At 42.1% G+C, this 6,396-nt stretch overlaps 1 long non-coding RNA gene across 1 annotated transcript; it reads left to right on the forward strand.

The window, feature by feature from the left end:
* The first annotated feature begins 1,929 nt into the window (after positions 1–1,929).
* On the forward strand, positions 1,930–6,041 carry LOC142586896 (uncharacterized). The gene is made up of 3 exons (XR_012829285.1): positions 1,930–2,339; positions 3,089–3,179; positions 5,930–6,041. It is a non-coding gene; the product is annotated as an uncharacterized LOC142586896 (long non-coding RNA).
* Positions 6,042–6,396: the final 355 nt, after the last annotated feature.

Below are 6,396 nucleotides of genomic sequence, written 5' to 3' on the forward strand. Positions count from 1 at the left end.
TGCTTGGGCTAGTTGGTTGAAGAGTAAAGGCAAGGCGCAAAAGACCAGGACTGAAGACGGACACAAACGATAGGACCTGTCGTATGTGTCCTTCTTAAGTCCTGGTCTTTTGCGCCTTGCCCTTACTCATTCAGGCACTAATATATCGGCCCCGCAACCGCCATTAATCGCGTCAGTTTCAGGGCATAAAACGCAAATCACTTGCCGAATATTGGCTACTCTTGCGTTATTTTTTAATATTTGGCCGCATATTGGGGCTCGCTTTCCCAGTCAGTCTAACCACACTGTAAAAAATTTCCGTAATTTTACGGAGGATTTCTGTCATTATACGGAGAACTGCAGATAAAAATACGGAAAGTATGTCATATTTCAAAAATACGGCAAAATCTGCCGTTAATATACGGAAAGTGCTCTCCGTATTCAGCTTTACGGACATTTTCACTGTAATCATATAACGGCTATACACTGTTTTGGACGAAACAGAGAGAATCCCGTATTTTTGTTATGTGAACATCCGTATATTGTGAGAAAATTTAAGCTGTCTGAATGAGCGCTCGTACTCATAAAGTTTCAGGTAACAATACTTTATTGAAAACGCAAACTGTACGCATTATGAAGATGCGTACAAAATGTGAGAGCTAGCCTTCTACCAAAAGCTGCAATAACAGATCGTATAAATATATATACGCATCTTCTATTCCGGTCGCAGTTTGCCGCGCATATGGGCTTTGTAACGCTGATCATATGCGCAAATATATGCGTGTTCTCGCAATGTTCTCAAATTAAGCGCTTTGTAGTTAATAACACAGCATATATGTTTAAGTGAATGAAGAGCCGGGGACATACGTGCATACGTAAACAAGCTTGCGGCACTCAGGTGCTGGTGCACTGGGAATGACATTGGTGCTCTATACGCCAAAAATTGTGCGCACTCTAAATCAGTACCGAAACGCAGGGAGTGGTATAATGACCGTAACTGCGTTTACATTTGGCAATAAATGATCTCGAAGGGGACTGGCGGCCTATAGATCCAAGTACAATGGTCGGAGGAAATTTTCGAATGCGGCAAGCAATTAACCCAAGTGTCAAAGGGCACTGTTGAACTGCAATGTAGTTGGTTGAACTCATTCCCATGATATTTACAAAATATCTCGTCTCTGACAATAACTGCCCATTCATTGAGACAAATCGATTACGCATAATCTTCACTGTTCATGTGTTAATTCTTGCGATAAGATGTAATCGCAAACATTTGGCGCTTCATCATGAAACAAGACCGGTAAGCGCGCTCGTTCTTGTACGGTAGAATAAAGAACGCGAACATGCACCGACATGTGTGTAAACTACTGGAAGCTGACTGAAGATAAAGGACCTATTACCGTGCTAGTACTGTGTATACTGTCAAAAGGAAAAAAAATAATACGGAAAGAAAGAATGCCCAGTGTCGAGATGTAACGATTCAAGCTTTATTTCTTTTTGACCTAGAATGCAACACCATTAGTTCCATGTGCTTTATGCATGGGTAATGTTATGACGCAACTCATTATTTACCCGTTCATTACATGCACCAACCAGCCCAAGTTATCACTGTACTAGAGCTTATGGACGCATCGCAGTGCACTGCTTCGCACTTCATTGTAGCACAGGGGTTTGCTATCGCCAGTAGCGAATGCTTTGGTTGACCTCCCTGCCTTTCTGCTTTTTGAATTCTCTCTCCCTTTGTATAAACCGCACTAACTTGTCGGAGAGAAAGCGTTCTCCTCTTTTAGAATTCAATTAATTGTCAAGCAATTATATTGCAGTTCCAGTAACTAGAGCACAAATGCGAAAACGAAACCGATTCTGTTCGGTTCTCCGCGCTCAGAGTGCGGCACCAGGGAGCAGCACGCGCTGCGCGTCCGTTAGGAGTGGCAGGCGGAGGTGCACATCTGTAGTCAGCCGGCATTTTTCGAGTCGTGTTGTAAATGTTGTTAATTCGCCGTAAATATCTCTTGATTTGTACTCAAGAGTGGAGCAAGACCCCAAGAAAGAGAGATTGACGCATCGGGAGCGAAGAACAGAAACGATGGATGGTTACGCTGCTTGGGTCTCGGCACGTTCGAATTGGCAAAGTTCCGAATTTGTCGCTGTGTTGTGTACGCTTGTGCGCTCGTCATTTGCCGTCATCGCGCGGAGATATTTTCGCTGGATGTCTTTCACTTCGTGTACAAAACTCTGCACGCTGCGGCATCGAAGAAGTTGTCCTGTGTTTGGGTGCACGTATGCGCTTGGACACGGATAGCCTGCTTGCTCTCAACGGGTGTTCAACAGTCTACGCGCGCTCGTAACTTGCTCATGAGGTAAGCCCATTTTAATTTTCTTTGGTTTGCATAACGTAGGTGTTAAAATGATGTGTGGTAAGCCGGTGTCGCGAACAGAAATAGTGTTTCAAAAGACCACTATGCAACGTCTTAGGGCAAAAATGACGCATGAATGGGGAAAGGGATCACCCTATCTTTTCAGATCGATTCCAGTCGTAGCGCGATTGGCTCGATCGCAATTTCCGTGAGGTACTTCTAACCTTTTGTTCACTCGCGTTAAAAGCGTAGAATAAAACTGCGTTCAGTTGAGCTCTTGTATTGACGCTTGTATTGGCTTGAGAGCATACTGTATCCGATACAAGAACTTCTGTTAAAATACGGAAATAAACGTTCGAGGCAATAGCAGTCGCTCACTACCTGTGATCGTTACTTTCTTGCTTGGGTGCACGTTTTAATTGTGACCAGAAAAAAGGTCCTTTGCTCTGGCTCCTCTGCTGTGTTTCCTCGGTGCAACTTTTTGCTGTACAGCAAGACGTGTTGCTTCGAATGATGTCTGGGCAGTCAAGGCATTCGCGTCAGTAAGCAAGCAGTAAACGGGGTATCAGTGCGAAAAAATTTGGACATACAAGAGAAGCGAATGGTATCATCATAGACTCTTTTATTTGACGAATAATTCAGTTGTATTACTAAAGCGGAGAGTGGATATGCATGAAAGTCAGATTGTATTGATACTCAGCAAAAACAAGGTAACTTATCATTACTAATCAATCCTTTTCTTTTACTGAAAGGCAAGTTGCTGTTGTGCTGGAGCTGAGAAGAGGTCTGCTGCCTGCAGTGGGTCCATCTCTCTCAAGTTATTGCAGTATTGTAGCTCACAAGGTGAGTGGATTTTTTTTTCTCTTAGCTATTTGCCACCTGAATCATGACAATTTACCTAGCTGTGTAGGTGATCACTGTTAGTGACATTGGAGTGCTGGTGGACCAGCACTCCTTTATGATTGCAACGCATATGACAGAGTGCAGCTGTGGCAGTATGCAAAGGTGTTAATCTATAAGCCAAATTAGGTTCTTTGAGGTAATATGTTAATATATTGATGACATTGGATTGTGGTCTAGCAGGCAAAAATGCTAAACAAGAAGAAATTTTAATTTGCACTTGGTAAGATGTGCAAGCAATTCAGGCTGTTATACATGAAATGGGACATTTGTAGATGTCTTCTACAGTGCTGCAGTCCTGAATTGCTTCAGAGTTGAGTGATACCACTATAATTTCTCTGTAGAGCATGCAGCACAGTTTAGCATTGGGGGAGGCTGGCATCCACAGGCGTCTACTTACTGTGAAGTTCAAATGAGGTGTTACTGTTGGGGTGACTATATATAATTTATGGTTTAATTCTAATCTTGTGTCAGGCAGACATAGTTTACCCACTTGGTTAAACAATAGAGATGTAATATCTATGTATATAAGTATTACCCATTCATTTATGCCATTTAGACAATGGCAAAAATGCGTGGGTAATACTTGTGTACATAGACAATACATCACTATTGTTTAACCAAGCGGTGCCCCTGCATGCTAAATTTTACAGGGCTATTATTAAGTAATGTCAGCTTTTGTTGTAACCTTAAGGCACCTTTTATGTTATTACAGATTACCACCATTGTGCACCATCATAGTGTGATATTTACACTAAATGTATTTGACTTTGCTATAAAACCCTGCACAGCGGTGCATCATGAAATTTTTTTTTTATAGTTTCTGGCCTCAGAATGCACTTCACGTTATATTCTTGTTTGCAACAAGACTATAATGCAGGTTTCTCTCCTTATGTTTTGTGGCACTTCAAACTGCGGCGAGCTAAACCACTGGGCAGCAATACTTGAATCGCTACTGCGTGTGGAGCCGTCTTCAAACGCACACAAGGAATACATCATTGCTTTTTTAGCACAAAACAACGGACACAAGAAAGACGACAGAACAAGGCGCTACTCTCAACTGACATCACTTTATTGCGTCCCTCCTTTGTAGACAGCAGAATCTAGAAGAACATGCGCTGTGAGCACCATGTGCAGGAACCACGAACATCTAATCAAAAAAACACACTCATGCGACAGAATCCAAAAAAAAACATATTGAGCACTGTACGAGGTTAAAGAAGGCACACTAATGCACTGTGACCCCAATGACTGTATGAAGAAAACTTCCGATAACTCTCTGGCGGTGGTATCACGGCTTTTTTTCAAAATCGTAGTATCACGAAACATTGCGAACCTAATCGATCCATACCAACAGGCACAGGTTCCCATTTGGCTCAACATTGTAAAATATGGAAGTGCAAAGCCATGTTTCGTGATACTACGATTTTGAAAAAGTGCTGTGATACCACCGCCCGAGAGTTATTGGAAGCTTTCTTCATACAGTCATTGGGGTCACAGTGCATTAGTGTGCCTTCTTTAACCTTGTGCAGTGCTTAGTATGGTTTTTTGGATCCCGTCGCATGAGTACGCTCTTGTGATTGGTTGTTGGTGGTCTCTGCACATGGTGCTCACTGCGCATGTTCTTCTAGATTCTACTATTTATAAAGGAGCGACACAATAAGGTGATGTCAGTTGAGTGTAGCGCCTTGTGCTGGTCGTCTTTCTTGTGTCCATTGCTTTGCGCTTAACAAAGTATTTATGGATTCACAACAACTAGCCCGCCAACACATTGTGTTGCGGGCACTTCTTAAGTACTGTCTGTCCAATAACCTTGGTGGCATGGAAGCGCCGTCCACTTCTATGCGTTGCTTTCTGTTTCATTGTGGCATCACATCACATTATAATCATAATGTGTATGTACTTTTTCCGAGAGACCCATATTCCTATCCTTGTGTTATATTTGCTGTCGCATTATTTATGTGCAAATGACCAGTGCTCCAAGCTCCATTTTATCGCAAAGTAAACTACTGGTACCTAAACAGTTCTGTATATCAGAAAACCAAAGCTGAACTGCCGAACAGTACCAAGCGGCAGCCTTAGTGCAGTGTCAAGTAGTCGGATCTTATTGGTCATGCAGAGGTGCACAGGATAGCTCTTTATTACTTGCTGAATAATTAAGCTGTGTGAAAACTGAGTATTTATGTAGCTTCAACCACATGCTATTGGCCATTGCTCCTGCCCTCATCAAATGTGGAAGATTATCACGGCATTTCCTATTCTCTTTTTCCTTATTACCGTGGAATTACTGCATGCATAAGTAGGAAACGGATCACATAGGCAATCAAAAGCCAACAATGTGTAAACTTGGAACATTGATTGTACAGTTTGATGACCCAGAATAAGTAGAAATACACCATAAATGATTGACAACTAACTTTTACTTGACACAGGGCTAGAGCATACAGTAAGCATACTGTATGCTCATACGGTGTCAAATCAATTTAAATTTTAGTGTAGCTTTACAGTGTACGCTTCTATTGTTGCATTCTGTCAGAGGAATGGTAATGTTTCGCGTGTATAGCAACTAGACTGTCTATATACAGTAGTAAAAATGTGTGAACTGTATTTTTTAATGATTTGATAGAATGTGTAGAACAATAAAGCCATACAATCAACGCACAGTGATGTGACTTTCTCTGCACATGTTGCAGGTTCAAAAAAAGTATGGTGGAAGCTGTTGCCAAGGTTCCGACCAGAAAAGACAGCCAGTATAAAAGGGTCCACACCACTGATCTCTACTACAGGGGATGAACAGCACATCGAGCGCCCTCAACTGAAGCCGGCCTTGTCCCGGAAATTGGTGCTTCACAACTTTGCGGCAGCACTTTGTTGCACGGGTGTGTGGCATTTCTTCCCCTAACATGCCTGCCTGATGTGCCATAAACTACCCAAGCAGTGTTTCGAGGTGTCCAGAATTTTTCCATTGTAGTGTCTACAGTGTCGTTAACATAAGTGGCGTGCAATGGAAACACTGGTAAATCAGAAAAAAACTTGATGTAAGAGAACGCTATCGTATACAGGTTCAGATTGTCATAAAAGTGCTTACCAGACATGTAGAGACCTCCTAAAATGTGAAAAACCACAAAGAAAAGTTTTTCGGCAGCAATATTATCTGATC

The sequence above is a fragment of the Dermacentor variabilis genome, chromosome 7 (assembly GCF_050947875.1).
Source record: "Dermacentor variabilis isolate Ectoservices chromosome 7, ASM5094787v1, whole genome shotgun sequence".
In the NCBI taxonomy this organism is placed as follows: Eukaryota; Metazoa; Arthropoda; class Arachnida; order Ixodida; family Ixodidae; genus Dermacentor; species Dermacentor variabilis.